This window comes from Taeniopygia guttata, chromosome 30 (assembly GCF_048771995.1).
Source record: "Taeniopygia guttata chromosome 30, bTaeGut7.mat, whole genome shotgun sequence".
Classification (NCBI taxonomy): Eukaryota; Metazoa; Chordata; class Aves; order Passeriformes; family Estrildidae; genus Taeniopygia; species Taeniopygia guttata.
In genome coordinates this window covers 4,939,583-4,958,645 of record NC_133055.1, presented here as the reverse complement: position 1 = coordinate 4,958,645, position 19,063 = coordinate 4,939,583, and the positions used below count along the sequence as shown (strand labels likewise).

Below are 19,063 nucleotides of genomic sequence, written 5' to 3'. Positions count from 1 at the left end.
GTCCCTGCCAGCAGAGCCCATCCCACCCTGTGTGCCCTCGGCCCGGCCCTACAGAAACCTGCCTGTGTGCAGGGCCCTGGCTGGGGCAGGCTCTGTGTGCAGCTGGGCAAGGGCAGCTCAGGAGAGCCCTGCTGGGCCCTGCAGAGGTGATGCTGCTGCTGTCCAGGGCTGAGGAGTGGCTGAAGGCCCTTTGGGAGGCTCCCAGCAGAGAGACTGACCACCCAAAGTCACAGTTCTGGAGTCTCTGTAAATGTTCAAACATTCCTTTGATGATCCTGTGTGTCCCTTTCAACTCAGAATGTTCTGGGATTCTGGGATTACAATTCCTGTTCTGCTTCTCTCATCCCGATGTTGTCTATAACCAAAAGAGAAAAAGTCCCTTGCAACAGTGGTGGAAGAATAAAGTCAAAACCAGACCTTTATTGGAAGCTTTCAGGTGTCCCAGTGGGGATGGAACACGCCCAGCCCCTGATTTCAGCAATTCATTAAGGTTGATAATTAGGGTATTTAACAGGAACATCCAATAGGAGATTCAGTTACCCCAGTTACATACCCCTGGCTCAACCCATTGGAGTAATTCCAAGGGCTTTCTTGTACGTTTTTGTTATGACTGCTCACATTGTGGTCAAAAATGAAAATGTTCTTCTTCCTGATTATAATGTCCGCTTCCTGAAAATAAGACTATCCAGTAATTCAGGAATATATTTAGACAGCATATTGTTTGAAAAACTAAGAGATACTTAAGTCAATCAAGGATTGCAGTAATATGAGTACATAATAGAAGTTTTATAGAGTTAAATAAGAGTTTAATAGAGTCAACTAAGGATTATAGATTTATAATTATATCATAGTAATTAACAGAGCTACAAATATATGAAAAGCAAAAATCTTATTGTCACCACCCCAGCTTTCCCATCCTGCTCCAAGCAGGAAATTGAAAACACTCTCAGGAAATCCCCTGACCTTTACAGCAATCCCAGGCATACCTTCTTTGGGAAGTGTCCTCTGGAGCTGTGCCCAGGCTGGTCTGGAGCTGGGAGCAGCCCTGCCCAACCCAGCCCCTCTCAGCAGCAGCACCTGCCCTGCTCAGGGCGGCTCCTTCCCCCCACAGCTCCTGGCCAGCGCTGGGAGCAGCTCCAGGGCCGGCTGAGAGCTGTCCCTGGCAGGCAGCAGAGTCCTGGCCCAGCACAGTGCCCTGGGCTGCAGGACCCTGCTCTGCAGGACAGCCCTGGGCACCCCTGGCTGCTCTGCACAGGAGATGAGCAGAGAATGCACTCACAGGGTCTGTGGGCATTGGGATGTTCCAGCTTTAGGAGATCTCTCCAGGAGCTGCAGCTGCATTGTCCTGCAGCCAGAGGTTCCTGTGCCAAGGGCTGGCAGTGATTCTGCCCCAGGCACTTCTCAGCCCCTTCTCAGCCCTGACTGACTGAAGCTCTCTGTGCCTCTGTGCTGTGCCCGGGCTGGCTGCAGGCAGTGCCCCAGCCCTGCTGGGCTGGGAGAAGAGCTGCTCAGCAAGAGAAATGTGCTTTTGAAGCTCTGCTTGGTTACCAGGATCACCCTCTGTGCCAGGAGCCCGGCCCAGCTCAGCAGCACAGACACAGCACAAGGACTTTAATGACCCTCTGGGGCTTTGTGCTCAGGCCCTGAACATCAGGCCCTGGGAGGGAGCTGCAGAAACCTCTCCAGAACTCCAAGTCAGAATCCAACTCCAAAGTTTCTTGGACTTTTAATGGGTCCCACTGAGGGACACGACTGAGAAAGTGTCCCCAGGCCCCAGGCAGAGCAGAGAACTGGAGGCACTGATGACAGGTGGGGACAAAGAGAAGACAAGTCTTGGTGCCCTGGGGCACAGCAGGGTCTGTGCCACCAAGGGCTGTGAGGAGACACCTTGTCCTGAGGCCCTGGGGCCTCCTGGCACAGCCCCAGCCAGGCTGGGCACTGTCACCCCCTGGTCCTGCCCTCAGCATCCCCCCCTAGCCCACATCCCAGTGGCCTCAAGGATCTGCTGGAAGGAGTCCCTGGGGAGCCTTGGTCAGGAATGGCCCTGGGGGCTCCTTCATGCTCCCAGAACTTCATTTCTTTTAAGGTACTTGGTGTTTCCCTTTTGATATAGACTCTGTGAGAGGTTTGTGCAATCATGGCCCAAATTATCTGCTTTAACGAGTCCCTTGAGACCTTCATACTGACACTCACTGGGGCTCATTAATACTCTGAGATACTAAACTTTTTTCAGGTACTTTGGATTTTCCTTTCCACACTGAGAGGTTTTTGTGCCATTTTGAGTCTCCAATTCTCTCCTCCAAGGAGTCCATGAGGAGCCTGTGTTGGGGATGGACCTCAGTGGGTCCCATAAATGCTTTGAGACACTTTGGGTTTTTCCTCTGTCTCTGACTCCTGGAAAGGTTTGTGCAATCTCCTCTCAATCCCTGATGTTCCAGGGCTCAGCTCCAAATGCACCACGGGGCTCAATAGGATCAAACAAGTCCTGACAAACCATGGCTCTGCCTTGGTTTCCCTCTGGTCTCGTGCAGTTCTTCAGGAAGTTTCTGTCGTGGTTTTGGTTTGCCAATTTGAGATTTCTCAGCCAATTCATCAATTAGTGTGGTGGGTTCAGTGTTGGCTAATTACCAGTGCACTCACTAGAATATACTTACTCATTTCCTGCTCTGAGGTAGGATTAGGAGAAAGGCAAAGTAGGCTCAAACTTTAAGAGTATAACAAAAAGTTTGTTAAAAGGAACAAAAGAAAGAGTAATAAGGATCAGAACAAAACTCTCAGAACACCTCCCCTCTCCATACAACTTTTTCATACATACTGATTATATAAAAAGACAAACAAAAAATTTTCAGTCAGTTTACCACCTCTGGGATAGTCCTTCTTTAGTTCACTTAGGGAGACGAGTCTCTGTTTCTTGCTCTGGAGACTTCTCCACAAGAAAACAGTTATCTTGTGGCTCTCAATTTCCACAAATAGCAGCTGCCTGGAAAAATCTGCAGTCGTGAAGTCCCTCCCATTTTTTCACAGCTTTTCCCATGGCTGTGTTAATGGGCCATGTCAGCTTATGGGTTATTAGTTCAAGATGAGCTGTTTAAGAGCAACGGTTCTCTTCATCTATTTCTGAAATCATCTTCATCTCTGGGAACAGAGGTCTTCTCTCCCTGGTGCACAGGGTCTCATCACTCTGCTCTCTTTCTCTGTTCAAACTTCTCATAGGATCACAGCTGTTGCAATATTTGCTTACTTTAGATGGAGGCCTTTGCTGAAAACAACAATCTCCCCATACTTTTTAATGCCTTATAGGGAAAAGGAGAGTTTGATGTATCAATGACATCCTTCTCCATAGCCTTAGCAGAGGATTTCAGCCCCAACATCAAGGCATCTCCTCATACCTCCCATCTGGGACTCAATTTCCCCTTCACTGACCTTGGTGTCTTCATGTTGCTCCTCTGTGTGCCTGCCCTGTGTCCTTTTCTCTCACTGGAGGGAGGATGGCAGCACTGGCAGAGTCAATATCTGCCCGGGGCTGCAGATGGTTCCGTGAGCCCGGCCGGGCTCGGTCCTTGCGGCCGGAGCTGTTTTCCCATGGAGGTTTCTGCAGCGGCTGCGCTGGGGCTGTGTCAGGCTGGGCCGCGCTGGGGCAGGGCCAGGATCTCAGCAGCCAGGCCAGAGCCCAGCAGCAGCACGGCCGGGGCCGATGGCTTCTCCTCCCCTGCCCGCTGGCTGCGGGCGAAGCCCAAGGGCGGCAGAGCCTTGGCCGAGCCGGCCCGGCCCGGGGCTGCTCCTGGGGCCCGGCGGATCCCGGCTGGGCCCGGGCTGGCGGCGGGGCAGGGCTCGGCAGCGGCCAGATGTCAGCACCCGCAGCCACGGCCCGGCCTCGGCCCCGCGGCCTCCCCTGCCCTGCCCGGCAGGGGCGTGGGCAGTTTCCTTAGTGGTTTAACAGATTGTCAATTCTCAAAGCTAATTACTGATTGTTTTTTTGTCAAAGAGGAAACTTCTAGAAGCTTCTCTCAGGACATCACTTCCATGATGGAAAACCACCACAGCAGCACAGAGCACAGAGCTCCTTTGTCCATATGTAGTGGTCATGTGCCCAAGGCCTCAAAATCCCACCTTGGGAGATCTCTGGGCCCTCTCCAAGGTGTTTTCAAATGAAAACATTCAGCTCAGAGTCTAAGAAAATCAAAAGGAGACAGGACCAGCCTGATCTGTCTATCCTTGCTACTTTTGTCTGGGAGCAATCCGTGGATATATGGAAATTGGGAGGCCAAATTCTAGTTTTGGCCATGATCCCTATGCAAGAATGCTGGTTCTTTTCGCATAGGAGGAAAGGAACATAGCTTCTCTGTTTCAGAGGCAGACAAGTGGTGACCACTAGTGGAGAAGGCCAGGCAGAGGTGGCAGGTTTTATTCTGAGAGATACCCTTACAAATAGGAAATTTTTTAGGGAGAGCACCAGTTTTGGCAATGGGCATCTGAAAAGACAGATGGTTCTTTTTCATACAGAGGAGAGCACTGAGCCCCAGTGCTGCAGGAGCTGATGAGAAGCAGCCCTTGGCATTCTAACATCAGCCAGACCTGTCAGGTGGCCCCTGGCAGGCCAAGCCAGCCAGACCTTTTCCATGTTCCCTTGGTTCCATGGAGCCCCACAGTGTCCCAATGGTCCCCGGCTTCCAGGAGGCCCTGAGGTGTCACAATGCCCCCTTGCTGACACCAGGCCCTGAAGGGTCAGAAGGGTCTCCATGGTTCCATCAGGCCCCACAGAGTCATAATGGTCTCTGGGTCCATGAAGCCCCGCGGTGTCACCATGGCCCCTTGGTTCCATGGGCTCCAGTGGTGCCACAATGATCCCCTTGGTTCCATGAGGTGCCCACAGTGTCACAGTGATCCCCATGGGAAGGAAAGAACCGAGCCCCAGCATGGCAGGGGCAGCCACCAGAGGCCAAGGCCAGCCAGACTTGATGGTACTGGCAGATTTTGGCTGGGAGTAACCCTTGAACATAGAGAATTTTAGAGGTAGAACCCCAGTTTCGACCCTTACTGCCTAGATAAGGTGGACGGTTCTTTTCCATAGGAAGGAAAGCACTGAGCCTGAGTGTTTCAAAAGCAGGAGAGGAGAGAGGTGGTTCCTGGAGGCCAAGCCACACAGACCTTTCTGACCTGGCACCTTTTGTCATGGAGGAATCCTTGGATATATGGAATTTGGGAGGAGTATTCTCAGTTTTGACCACAAACCCCTTGAGATGAAGGACAGTTCTTTTCCATAGGAAGGAAAGCACTGAGCCCCAGTGTTTGGAAAGCAGGTGAGAAACAGCTCTCAAGAGGCCAAGATCATCTAGACCTTTCCAATCCCAGTTTTGGTCATGGGTGCCTAGACAGGATGAATGTTTTTTTCCTGTAGGAAAGAGTAGTGCGAAGTCCAAGTATTCAGAAAGAAGATGAGAGGTGGCCACCCTTAGCCCAAGCCAGCCAGACCTGTCTCTCCTGATACCTTTCATCTAGGAGCTATCCTTGGACACAGGGCATTTTGGAGGTGCAATCCCAGTTTTGGCTGTGTGCGCCTGGACAGGAAGATGAGTTCTTTTCATTAGGAAGGAAAGCACAGAGCCCCATTGTTTCAGAGGCAGATGAGTGCCAGCCCTCAGTAAGCCAAGGACAGCCAGACTTGTTATTCCTGGCAGCTTTTGTCTGGGAGCTATCCTTGGACATAGGGAATTCTGGAGGCAGATGCCAAATTTTGGCCATGGGTGCCTGGCCAAGATGGATGGGTTTTTTTCTCAGAAGAAAAGAAAGCACATGGTTCCAGTGTTTGAAAGGCAGATGAGAGGTGGCCCCCAAGTGGCCAAGCCTGCCAGAGCTGTCTCTCCTGGCAGATTTAATCTGGAAACAATCTTTGCAGTTAAGAAAATTTGCAGAAGGAATCCCACTTTTGGCCATAGGCCCCTGGAGGAGAAGGACAGTTCTCTCCCACAGGAAGGAAAGCCCAGATCCCCAGTGCTTCAGGAGCAGGCGAGAAGCAGCCCTCGACATGCCAAGGTCAGCCAGACCTGTCAGGTGGTCCCCAGGAGGCCCAGCCAGCCAGACCTGTTCCATGTTCCCTTGGTTCCATGGACCCCACAGTGTCACAAGGATCTCCTTGGTTCCATCAGGCCCTGGAGTGTCACAATGTTCCCCTTGTTTCTGCAGTGTTACAATGGCCCCGTGCTTCCATGAGGCCTTGCAATGTCACAATGGCTTCGTGGTTCCACAAAGCCCTGATGTGTCACAATGGCCCCTGGGCTCCGTGTGCCCTCGCTGTGTCACAGCGGCTCCTCTGTGACACTGCGGCTGCACAAGGTCACCATGGACCCTTGGTTCCTTGGGGTCTCTGAGTTCACAATGGTCTCCTTGATCCCATGAGGCAGCACGGTGTCACACCGGCCCCTTGGTTCCATGAGGATCTGCAGGGTCACACAGGTTTGTGACATTTGTCCTTGCTGCCCCTCACATCCCCCTGCCCCACAAACAGCCCTGAGCCACCCGTGAGGGACAGGCCCTGCTGTGCCAGGCTGGGCTCAGGGCTTGGCCTTTCTGCTTCCCCCAGCCAGCCCAGGCCTTGCTCAGCATTGCAGTTCCCTGCTCTGAGCCTTGGGCTCCCTGCAATCCTGGCCTCAAGGATCTGCTCTCACCAGTCCCTGGGGAGCCTTTGGCAGTTCCTGCCCTCAGTGGGGCCCAGTGATGCTCCAAGGGACTTGGAGTTTTGCTCCTGACTTCTTGAGCAGCTTCTTCAGCCTTCTCTCAGTGCCTGAGGGTTCTGAACTTCACCCCAAATCCTCCATGGGGATCATTAAAGAAAAGGAAGCCCTTAGGGGTGCTTTGTCTTCATTCAATCGTCTGCAAGTCTCCAGGGCTTGAGCAGCTGATTGGAGCCAGTTTGGAGTTCTTGTAAGGAGGAAGATTTCCAAGTGCACCTCATGACATTTTTTCTTTAATCAAGTGAGTATTCTCTTATTTTCCAGTTCAGAGAAGAGCTGATAGAAGCATTCCCCAGGTGATCTTGATGCTGAAGTTCTCCTTAGGAGGTCTGGGCATGTAGAAGAATGAGTCCCCTGAGGGCTGACCCTGTTCAGACAAGCTGCTCCTCACCCCCAGCCTCACCATGTCTGACATCGCCCACCCAGCACTGACATCCCTGTGCCCTGCAGCAGAACCTTGTCCCTGAGCTCTGCAGCTCCATGTCCCAGCCCATTGCACCGTGTCCCACCTGCTCTCCTCAGGGCTCTGCCTGCACACAGGCCCAGGAGAAGTTTTCCTCTTGGGAAAGAAAGAATGGAAAAGCCTGAGCAGGTTTCCTAAACAACAAACCCTACTCAGGAGCCACCTGCTCAGTACAGGCTGCCTGGAATGGTGTCACCTTTCTACAAGGAACAGTGTGACCAGAAATGATCTCTGGAAGCAGAATTCTCTGAGTTTCCCAGTTGAATTCTCTGTCCCACTCCTTTCCCTGGATCTCTGTTTCAGATGGAAGCTGCTGGTGCCATCCTCACCTTTAACCTCCCTCTGGAATGCAAACAGGTGTTCCCAGGTGTGTTAAGCCGGATTTGCTCAATGTTTCCATAAATCTTTTGTGTCCCCCATGGAACGAAGGGGCCATTTTGGCACTGAGGAGGTGACGTGGAAGCAAGGAGACAACTGTGACCCTGGGGTCCCATGGAACCAAGGGGCCATGGTGACACAGCAGGGCCACGTGGATCCAGTGGTCCATAGTGACACTGTGGATCCAAGGAGACCATGGAGACACCCCCAGAACCTCATGGAACCAAGGAGTCCATGGTGATCCAGCGGGGCTGCATGGAGCCAATGGTCCATGGTGACACTGCCCATCCAAGGAGGCAATTTGGACACTGCAGAAGCTCATGGAGCGAGGTGGCCATTGTGACACTGAAGAACTTCATGACACCAAATATCCATGGGGACACAGCAGGGCATCATGGAACCCAGGAACGGCTGTTGGCAGTGCGGAAACTCCTGGAACCAGGGGCTGTTGTGGCACTGCAGCACCAACACAGCTGCTGCACCTTGTCCCCTGCCCTGCACAGCTCCTTGGGAGATACAGCAGGAGCAGCACCCTGGGAGCCTCGGGAGTGCCCCTCTGGGATCCATGGCACACACTCCCAGGGGCTGGAATTCCAGTTCCCAGCCAGGAAAAATGTCCCTGCCCTTGAAGGCAAAGCTTTTATGGAAGAGCCAAAAGCCAAATGGAGCAAGATCCTACAGTGACATTTCACTGCCAGCCTTCATAACTTCACTCATGGTTGTCATAGCTCGTGGATTGGGAATTAAATCAGGGCAGGGCCGGTGGTGGGAGCTGCCCTGGGTCAAGGGAGACACTGAGAGAGAAACAGAGCAGGCAAAGGAAGGCAGGAGAGAAAGGAGATGTTTTGGTTTGGAATGACACGTGTCTGCTAAGGAAGGCAGGACCCTCTCCTGAAATAGAAAAATGTAGACTCTCTTTCTGAATTGTTATAAATTTGAAATTAAGGGGGGCTCTCAGGTAAAAATATGGGAGCAGGAATGACAGCTTTTTATTAGGAAAGAAAATGAAAATATGAACAATTCAGTGAACCAAAACAACACTGAGAGAGCCAGAATACAACCTGACAGTCTGTTGGACAGGGTGTTGGCCGCAGTCCAATTGGAATGGTGGCTGCAGTCCTCCTGCAGTGTCAGGTGTGGTTCTGTTGGAGAAGTGATCCTGTAGAAAAGGATGTCTTCTTCTGAAGAGGAAGAGGCAGCTGTTCCTCTGAGAAATCCAGCCCAGAAAAAGCTGTGTTGGTGGGCCAGAATCTCAAGACTAGATGCAGGTAGGAATGCTTGGCTCCTCCCTCTGGGCGGAACATCTCACAGTGGGATGTTACAGTTCTTATCAGTCATGCAGTGACATTCAATAGCCCATTATCAGCAGATATCTCCCCTGAGGGAGGATTGATTGTGGAAGAGATAGGGAAAAACTGCTCACTTAACACAGCACAACTGCCATACAGATGGCAAATAGAACACATCTTGCTTTTCAGTCTGGGACAGGAGGACAGAAACAAAATCAGCTGAGAAGGAGGCACTCTGAAAAGCAAACCAGAACTGACAGAAAATGAATGGGACAGAAATCAATAATTCTGGAAGTTCTATTTATTATCAAAATAAATCACACCCACCCAGCCCCATACAATCCTGATTCCAAAACCTCAAATTTGGATCTTCTCTCAATCTCCTTCCAACCCCATCTAACCCTGCAGGCGGAGGAATTGAGTAATTTTGGCATGGGACTGAGGTGGGAACCAGCCATTTTGAGGTGGGATTGAGTAATTTTGAGGTGACAGAGCAATCCACCTTGGCTTTTGGAGAATACTCCCATATATCCCCGAAGAACCCACAAATCCCCCAGAATATGTTTCCAAACCGTAAATTCCACCTCAAATAACTCTTAGATGGAGGGACTTTTGACATCTCTGGTCAATACTCTTTTTAGTCATTTTTCAGGTGTTTTTAAGTGATAAAGACAAATCAGAAGAAAATTAGGGCCAAACCAAAACCAGATACCCCTTGAGCATCCCCTGAGCACTGGACAAAACAAACTTGGCAGAAATCAAACTTAACCCTACATAAAATGCCTTGGGGAAGATTTGCTCTTCCCACAAGTCACTTGTGATGGAAACACATCAAATCCCAAACATGAATAAACTGAAAATAGAAGCAATTCTGTGGCAAATCCAAGTTTCATCAGTTCCTGCACAGCTTCAGCTCAGCTGCTGGCAGGTTCCAATAAAAGGAACGTGGAAATTTGGCCCAATACAGATTAATAAAGGGAAGGGAAAGCTCTGTGTAGCTGTCACAAAGGTGACAGGAACAAAGAAAATAATGATTCTCATATTTGGCAAAGTCCCCAGACCTGTGAATTCAGGAGTTATTTGGGAATTTATCTACTTGAACCGGGCTTCTTGTAGGAATTTACTGGTCTTGAATTCCTCACATTGGGGTGAATGATCCTTGTCAGTCTTGCTAGTATCATTTGTTCCCTTTTCTCCAGTTATTTAAAAAAATTTTTCAAGGAAGGACAAGAAAATACTTTCTTTACACTGGCCACCCACAACAGCCATTTTCCTCATAAGTTCACCTAAAAGTCACTCAGAGGAAGCTGCATCCAAGTTTCTAAGAGTTCCTCCAGAAAGAGGCAGAACCTCCTCATAGGAGGGACCCATGCTGTTGTCAAAGGCACTTGGGGTCAGACAGCAGTGCCCTGAACTCACTGTGCCAAAATAATGTCGCAATCTGGTTAATAAAAATTTTAGAGAGATGCCTCTGCCCCAATGAAGGTGCTAAGGAGACCAAATCCAAAGTGGATTTTCCTGAACAGTAAATGTGAGGTAGAGAGAGAGATGAAAAGAAAGAGAAAAGTGGGGAGAGCAAGGGAGTGACAGGGACAGAGATCTCCCCTGGGGTGGGGCAAGTGTGACATTGTCCCCTGTGTGCGTGTCCTTCCCAGGGTGGGGCTTTTACACCTGAGCCAGTTTGGGTAAGGGGGGTGGTGTTCACCCCCCACCCCGAGCAGGGATTGCCTCACTGTTTCAGGTTACAGTGTCAGATGTAACCAAAAGTGTTTTCAGTAACCATCTCCATAAACTGTTATCAACAGGTGGGGCAGTGTTCTTTATCTCTTCCATGGCTCAGCCCTGATAACGCCCTCCAGGGGCCATCTTCTGTTAATGGGCCATTGAGTGTCACTGCAGGACTGATAAAATTACATCATCCCATTGTGGGATGCTCCGCCCAGGGGGAGGAACCAAGCATTCCTGCCTGGATATAATCTCACCCTTGCAACACCACGACCACCTTGCCTACTGCATTCCCAGAGGACAAGAGCTCCATAACCACCACTGGACATTCAGAGGAAGACCAGACCCTTCTACAGGATCACCGCTTTGACAGAATCACGTTCATCACTCCAGCCGGACTGCAGCCACCATTTCATCAGACTGCTACCACCACCCTGACCAACGGGGTGTCAGGTTATATCCTGACTCTGTGAGTTTAAACCAGTGTTTCTGTATCATTGCCTTGATCTTAATTTTCTTCCTCAATTGTCATTCTTGCTTAGACTCTCCCCCTGGTTTGCCTTCAAACCGGTACAAAACTCACTGTGCTCATCCCTTGTTTTCCTCCCAAAACAGAATTTCCCATACCCAAATCTTCATGAAATGGAGGAGGAGGATGTGAGGAAGAGGAAGGCGCCCTGGGACACTGAGGCAGGTGAGGAGGAAGTCAGTGCCCCTTTCCCCCTCTCTCCTGTTCCATCTCCCAGCCCAGCCTGGCCCCTGGCTGCAGGACAGCCCCGCTGCCGACGCTCTGCTGACGGGGGTGCACTGGGGGGATCTCCTTACCCTTCCTTGTGGCACGGAGGCAAATCTCATCCTCTCCTTGTCCTTTCTACCCCAGAGCAGGAGCTGATGATGGAGACCAGGAAGGACAAATCTCTGCAGCACAACCTCATGGAAGAGGCCGTTTTGAGCAACTCCACAGCGCAAGCATCCAACAGGGAGGAAAAGCCCCGGAGATCCCACATAAGGAGGGGCTGGAAACCCAGCCCAGGGTGCTCTGAGGAGGAAAGGCCCACTCTGGGTCAGGAAGGTGGGCAGAGCTTCAGCCAGAGCTCAGAGCTGGTGGTCCCTGAGAAGCTTCACGATGGGGAGAAGCCCCACAAGTGCTTGGAGTGTGGGAAGAGCTTCAGGCGGAGCAAAAGTCTGAAGCGACATCAGATGATCCACACTGGGGAATGGCCCTACGAGTGTGGGGGGTGTGGGAAGGGCTTCAGCTGGAGCTCCGACCTCATCATCCACCAACGCATCCACACTGGGGAGAGGCCCTACGAGTGTCCCGAGTGTCAGAAGAGGTTTCACACCAGCTCCCATCTCCTTGAACATCAGCGGATTCACACGGATGAGAGGCCCTTCCGCTGCCCTGACTGCGGGAAGGGCTTCAAGCAAAACTCTACCCTTGTCACCCACCGGCGCATCCACACTGGGGAGAGGCCCTACATGTGCCCCACATGTGGGAAGAGGTTTCAGAGCAGCTCAGATCTCCTCCTGCATGATCGGGTCCACACCGAGGAGAGGCCCTTCCTCTGCTCTGACTGTGGGAAGGGCTTCAAGCAAAACTCGCACCTCATCAGCCACCGGCGCATCCACACTGGGGAGAGGCCCTACGAGTGTCCCCAGTGTGGGAAGAGCTTCACCCGGAGCTCTCACTTGACCCGACACCAACGGAGCCACCGATGACGGAAGCCCTGTGAGTGCCCCAACTGCAGGAGGAGCTTCATGCACCGCTCCAGCTTAACCCTCCATTGAAGAACCCAGATTGGGAAGAGCCCTGGTGATCCCTGTTCCCTGTGATCCATGCTGGGAAGACACCTGTACCTTCTCCTGCCCCTGCCAATGACCTTATGTGGGATTGAAGAACATGAGGGTCTGGCCATGGCCCTGTCACTACATTCACTCCCACCTCAGGTCATTGCCAGGGGCAGGAAAGGGACTCTCTCTCTCTCTCTCCCTGAGAAGGTTGTCCTTTCCAGGCAGGAGGAGACATGTGGCCAGGAAGGTAGAATTGATGGTGATGTAATTTCCCCTGTAAATAGTTTTTCTTATCCCTTCTGTTGTCAATATTTTTTCTGTTCCAGTTTGTTCCTTATCTCGTTGCTGTTCCCAGTAAATTGTTCTTATCCCAGCCTGGGATCTTTCCATTTTTTCCTTCAGTGGAAGGTGGGAGGGCAACGAGCACCAGCGGGGTTTTAGTGAGAGCAGGAAATTGGGGAATTCCATTCCTGAATCCCGGCCTGTGGAAACCGAGCATCCCAGCTGGTGCCAGCCCTGGTGGCCATGGCAGCAGCCTTGGGAGCGGGTCCCTGGCTGGGGCTGAGGGAACCTCTTCACTCTGGTGCCCAGGGACAGGAGTGGAAGGAGCGGCTGCAGCTGAGTCGGGGCAGGCTGAGGTTGGATCTCAGGGAAAGGTTTTTGCCCAGAGGCTGCTGGGGCACTGCCCAGGCTCCCCAGGGAAGGGTTACAGCTCCAGGGCTCTCTGAGCTCCAGCAGCGTTTGGACAGCGCTGCCAGGCCCAGGCTGGCAGTGTTGGGGTGTCCTGTGCAGGGCCAGCAGTTGGACTCGAGGATCCTGATGGGTCCCTCCCAGCTCAGCCACTTCTGTGGTTCTGGGATCCCATGACCCTGGGGATGGGATTGCCAATGGTTGCCATGGAAACGGGCTCTGGCTGGTGGCCTGAGCTGGTGTCCACGGCAACCACCCCTGGCATGGGGTCTCCATGGAGCTGCCCAGGGACTGACCATAGCAACAGAGGCTGGGGAAGGTTGCCATGGAAACTGACCATAGCAACAGGGGCTGGTGATGGTACCCATGGAAACTGACCATAGCAACAGGGGCTGGTGCTGGTTGCCATGGAAACTGACCATAGCAATGGGTCCTGATGAGGTTTGCTGTGGTAATCCAGGGCATCCCTCTGGCTGCCCTAGAAGGTCTGGGACCCTGGCAGGGGTCAGGAACCCCCCTGTACAGAGCCCCCAGAGACACTGCCTGTGATCTCTGTCCATGGAAAAGAGTTTTCAATCTTACAGGATGAATTACAAGCTCTGAATGTTTGATATGAGTAATAATTAGTGTGACACGGGTGCAAAAGTAGAATTTTAGGATTCTAGATAAGGGGTTCAAAGGAGGCAAGATGGAGGAAATCGTGTGTGTCCTGTCCTTTTTCGTCTTCTTCATGCCTTCCATGTTTCACTGCAGTGTTGGCATTTTTCTGTTGGTTTAGACTGGGGACACATTGTTCAACAGAGGTGGTAGGTATTGGCCCATTATTGTAAATATAGCACAGGTAGTTTCTGGTATATAATGTTTGTAACTTCCCACTGAGGGGCAGAGCCCTGCACGCTGCCCCGCAAGAAAGGCCTACTGCAGGTCAGACAGAACATGTTATAGATAAACAAGAATAAACAACCTTGAAAACCAGCACAGATGAATTATGGCTTCTTCTTTGGCAGTGGGGCTCAAAGACAGCAAATTTCTGCAATTTTGGGATCATTTAAATACCACAGATTCTGACATAAATGGCATCCCTGGCTGGGCTCGAACCACCAACCTTTCGGTTAACAGCCAACAATTTGAATATTAAGGTTCAGATATTTTGACAGGTCCTTAGAGGGGTTTCATGGGGACTTTCTAAGTGTCCCCAGGCTGCTGAAGAGCTGGGATGTCACAGGCACTCACAGGGGCTCCTGTCATGGGCAGACTGGGAGCTTTAGCCTAAGTTTATTAGAGAAGCTCCTGTCAGGTCAGGAGGCACAGAAAGGACCCCCAATAGCCCCTATAGATCCCCAAATACCTCCAAGGACCACTGTTGGGTGAGAACGTCGCGGGAAAACAAGTTCATGATTATCATGGTCAACAAGTTTTCAGTTTATTGGAGTCGATTACAGTTTCTTTATACAAGCACTAATTAGTTCATACATATTGCAGAAGCGAAGCTCAGGATTGGTTACCTTTCTATTAACACATATATCTCTTTGCGATAAGCCTTGCAGTTACTGTTTCTTTATACTTGATTACTTTTCTGCATACTAAGCAATATTTCATTTTTAACGAGACACCTGTATGCTCAAGGTTGTTAGGAGATATCTGTTTCTCAAGGTTGTTAGGAGGTATCTGTTTCTCAAGGTTGTTACAAGATATCTGTTTCTCAGGGGTATAGTTTTCGTGCTACTAGTCACGTATTCTCACACTCTCATCAACTTAACCCTTTCGTGTCCCTTGCTGCGCAGCCATTCTTCAGCTAAACTCTCAACACTTCCCCTGTTTTCTGTATAAGCAAGCAAGGATGTGTTCCATTTTTGTTCTATAATTGACATTAAAGTCCTTTGCAAGCACTGAAATACATTAAAATTACTATAAATTACTATAACTAACAATCTTATTATCATAAGCTGCAAAAGGTGTTTAAGCCACCCCGTAATTTTCCATGATTCAAATGATAATCCAAAAAAACGTATCATCCCTCTGTAACACCTGAACATGTTGCTGCAAACGCTGAATTTTCTTGTGAATAGATTCGGAACTATTTTTCAAATTCATACAGCACATTCCTTCGAAATCTTCACACCCATGCCCATGAGCCAATAATAAAAAGTCAATAGCTGCCCAATTTTGCAATGTTGCATGTCTTACGGTATCTATGTCTGTGGCCAGTAAACTTAATAGCTCAGACGTAGCATTAGCTTGCTTGCCTACCCAACATTGTAACTTTTCTAACTGAAAAAGAGCATGTCCTGCAGCAAGGCCGGGCATAAAAAGAGAGGCAACCACTTGCTCCGCGCGATTAAACAAATTGACATTATCGTCACAGGAAGCATCAATGGTTGAGTGCTTTTGTCGTGTGGTGGTTACCTGGCTGGTATTGCTATATAGGCCTAGTAGAGCGCTCTGGCTAGGGAGTGCTATTGTGAGACGCCCAAACGTACAAGGGCCTCCAGTGGGCCATTGAGGAATGCCGCTGAATGCTCTGTCCCCACAGATTAAAAAGATTCCGGGTGGCAATCGGCGAGGAATTGTTGTACCTGGGGCTGGGTCTGTTTCTTTTTGAGCTATAGAGTGACACCAAAAGGAGTGATTTTGCCAATTTTCCTGTTGCGGGGTAATATTCGTTGAGAGTGTTATATTACACCAAGCACCGTTGCTTTCATTGCAATCATATTTGCTGGAGTTAATATACATGCATGAGGCAGCATGGAGCGAGCCCAATATCTCTAGCTCGTCGGGCTTGCCACTATAAGGTAATCTATCATCCCACGAGTCATATTCTTCAAGGCAGGAGCTAATATTGTTTTTACAGTGTCTGGCCGTTCGGGTCGTGACTAAATAAGAGTACTCTGTCTCATTAAGTGGTACGCCAATAAGGCAGGTATGGAAGGGGGATTTAGGCTGGGCTAAGGACACACAAAAGTCTGTTCTATTTAGCTGTCTTGCTAATGAAATCCATACGTTCTGCCTAGGAAATAAGGAGTTAATGTTGGGATGTTTTACCGTAGTAGTTCTTGCGACAGTTATTAATTTTAGTAAACCTACGACAAGTATAATCCCATTGATTGGGTGGCACCTGCCACTGAGTTGGTATACGAACTTCATGACCACAACAAGAGTCTAAAATGCATGAGCGTCTGTCTCCTAATATCTTTTTGACTATGTGGCGTACCTACCACACCAAATCTCTAAGCTCTAGATCCTCCCTGTTTTCTATTCTGGCTATACTGTTCCTTATAGTATCTCCTGTTAACGCAGTTAATGCTTGCTGCGGCGTTTCCCTATGCCAGGCAAAATTACAATTAAGGCACCAAAGTCCGTTGCTAAGAACCCGTTGAAAAACCCACCAGTTACTATTACAGTTCCCACAATAAATTTTTACCCACGCTTGGTGATTATGTGCAAAGCAAGCTAAGCAAGCAGTTTGGCAATGGTGTAAAAAGTCTCTCTGTAAAACTGGGAGAAGCATTTCAGCTACTTCTTGTGCAGTTTCGTATAAAAACTTGATATTAAATTCCTCTTCAACTTCTCGCAGGATCGGTGCCAGCACTTTCTGCAGACGATATTTCCTCCTCTGCTCTGGACTGTTCATCAATAACTGCTGGTCGCGTCCACCTTGCAGGAACCCACAAAGTGCCTGTTGATGTAGAAACACATAAGTAGCCTCTGCCCCAGTATACAACCTTAGCTGGGCCTTGCCAGATTCCTGTCTTCGGGTCCCGATACCTGACCACCGCTTCAGGCCCAGGCTGTTTCAATGGGGAAAAATGTGAAATCACAGGCAGCACCTCGCTGTTTCCAAAAATACATAAATGATTAAGCACAAACAAACATTTAAGTAGTCTATCCTGTATGCTACTAATGTCAGAATATTTTTCCAAATACTGCTTAAGGGTTCCATTTGCTCTTTCCACTATTGCTTGTCCAGTAGGTGAGTTGGCAATCCCTGTAACATGAGCAATGTTCCAAAACTGCATGAAACGAGCTACACGCTTGCTACAGTAGGCTGGACCATTGTCTGTTTTGATTTTCTGTGGGGTTCCCATGACAGCAATACAACTGTGCAGGTGCCGTTCTACATGTATAGCCCGTTCGCCAGTCTGTGCAGTAGCCCATATATAATGACTATAAGTATCTAAAGTCACATGGACATACTTAAGGCGGCCAAAGCTGGGTACATGAGTAACATCCATCTGCCATATCTCATTAGCATGCAGGCCCCTTGGGTTGACTCCCACACCCAGACCCATGCCTCTGTTTTGATTACTACAAATTGGACAGGCTTTGGCTATAGCTCTAGCTTCTTCTAAGGGAATCTGAAATTCTTTCGACATGCCTTTAGCATTCTGATGGAAAATAGCATGGCTTTCCCGTGCTAATGACTGCCTAGGAAGTACTGTTTGATGAGAAAGCGAGACTGGCTTATCAGCCTTGGCGTTTCCTTCTCCTAACCCTTCGTCCCATTTATGACTACGAACATGGATGACCGAATATGGTTCAGTTCTAATTCTGAGGGCACGTTTTAGTTGAAGAAACAGTTCATAAAGTCGCTGATTCTGTACTTCTCTGATAGTAGCATCCTCAATCCTTGATACTACCCCCACAACATAAAGCGAGTCTGATACAACATTCAATGGTTCATGCAAGTTAGTTACAGCCTAAATGACTGCTAACAACTCCAAAGTCTGCAAATTGTTCTCTGATGTTGCCTCTAATATTTGTTGATGCCATTGTTGTCCCTTTTTCCAGACTACTGCCGCCTTCCTGGAGCGTTTTCTAGCGTCTGTGAAAGCCGTAGTGGCATCTGGAATGGGCCTGTCTTCTCTGAGGGGTTTCTGTAGCCAGCTCCATTCTCCTAGCCATCGCAAAGATTTCGGTATAAGGGGACCGGTATTGATTTGTGCTGCAGACGACAATAATGCTTCAGCTAGGGCTGTGGAGTTTAAAAGGTACCAATCTAACGTGGCCTTTTCTATGGGCAGATTAATGTCCGTTGGTTCCAGGCCACTGATTTCCAAAATGCGGATGCGTCCTTTTTTGATCAGCAATGCCAAATTTTCGATTTTTGAAGTTATAGTTTTTCTTTGTTGCAATGGAGGTGACAGCCATTCCAGTACTGCTGTCTTCCCTGTTTTCTCTAACTGCTGAGTAACAGCTCCTAGTAGGTGGTCTTCAGTATTCTAAATTGTAAGATGCAGGGGGAGATTAGGGTCAATCCTTGCAATTGACAAGTTCCACATTCTTCACTGAAATCCATCTAGATTCTGCACCTGTTAAAACACAAACAAACCCAACACCCCCACAGGGACTGGAGGGTCCTCTCTTAATTCTGTTCCTTAAAACTTGCATGAAGAAATGGAAATATCAACATCTTTGTTATAAACATGAAAAACATTAAGAACAAAACAATGCATATAGTAAAGAAACTAACAACAAATAAAAATCAATCAGATAATACACAAATAATATTACATATAAAATCACAGTTACCAAGTGCTACACTATCAAATTGTCATCCCAGAGTCTGCAGCAGCTGAAAAACCTTAAAACAACAAAGATTTGGATAAAACATGTCCAGATCATGTCTCTCCAAAACTCCCTTTGAGGCTCAGCTGTCTTATACGGTCAAATTGTCAAGCCAAAAGGACTTGAATACTTTTTGATGCAGAAAACACCTGGGTCAATCACACCATCCACGTAGAGCCAGAGCTTGGCCAGAGCTCAAACCCTAATTGGAGGATATGTATTAACGCATTATAAAATGAAAGTCTTAGAAATAACTGTTATAAGTAAAAAACCTTATTATTAAAAATTATCAAACCATCAGATAATTGAACCTGTCTAAAATTTCTTTTAAGACAAAAATTTTTTAAATACAACAAACTTTTTCTTCAAAAATCTGAAAATTTGAACTCTGAAATCTTGAACTAAAACTTGGACTATAAATTTGTAAAAGA

General features: G+C 49.0%; 1 protein-coding gene across 1 annotated transcript in view; it reads right to left on the bottom strand.

Annotated features, from left to right (window-relative positions):
* LOC140680909 (uncharacterized) overlaps positions 1 to 19,063 on the bottom strand; it is a 692,735-nt gene that overhangs the window by 214,523 nt on the left and 459,149 nt on the right. The window lies entirely within an intron of this gene.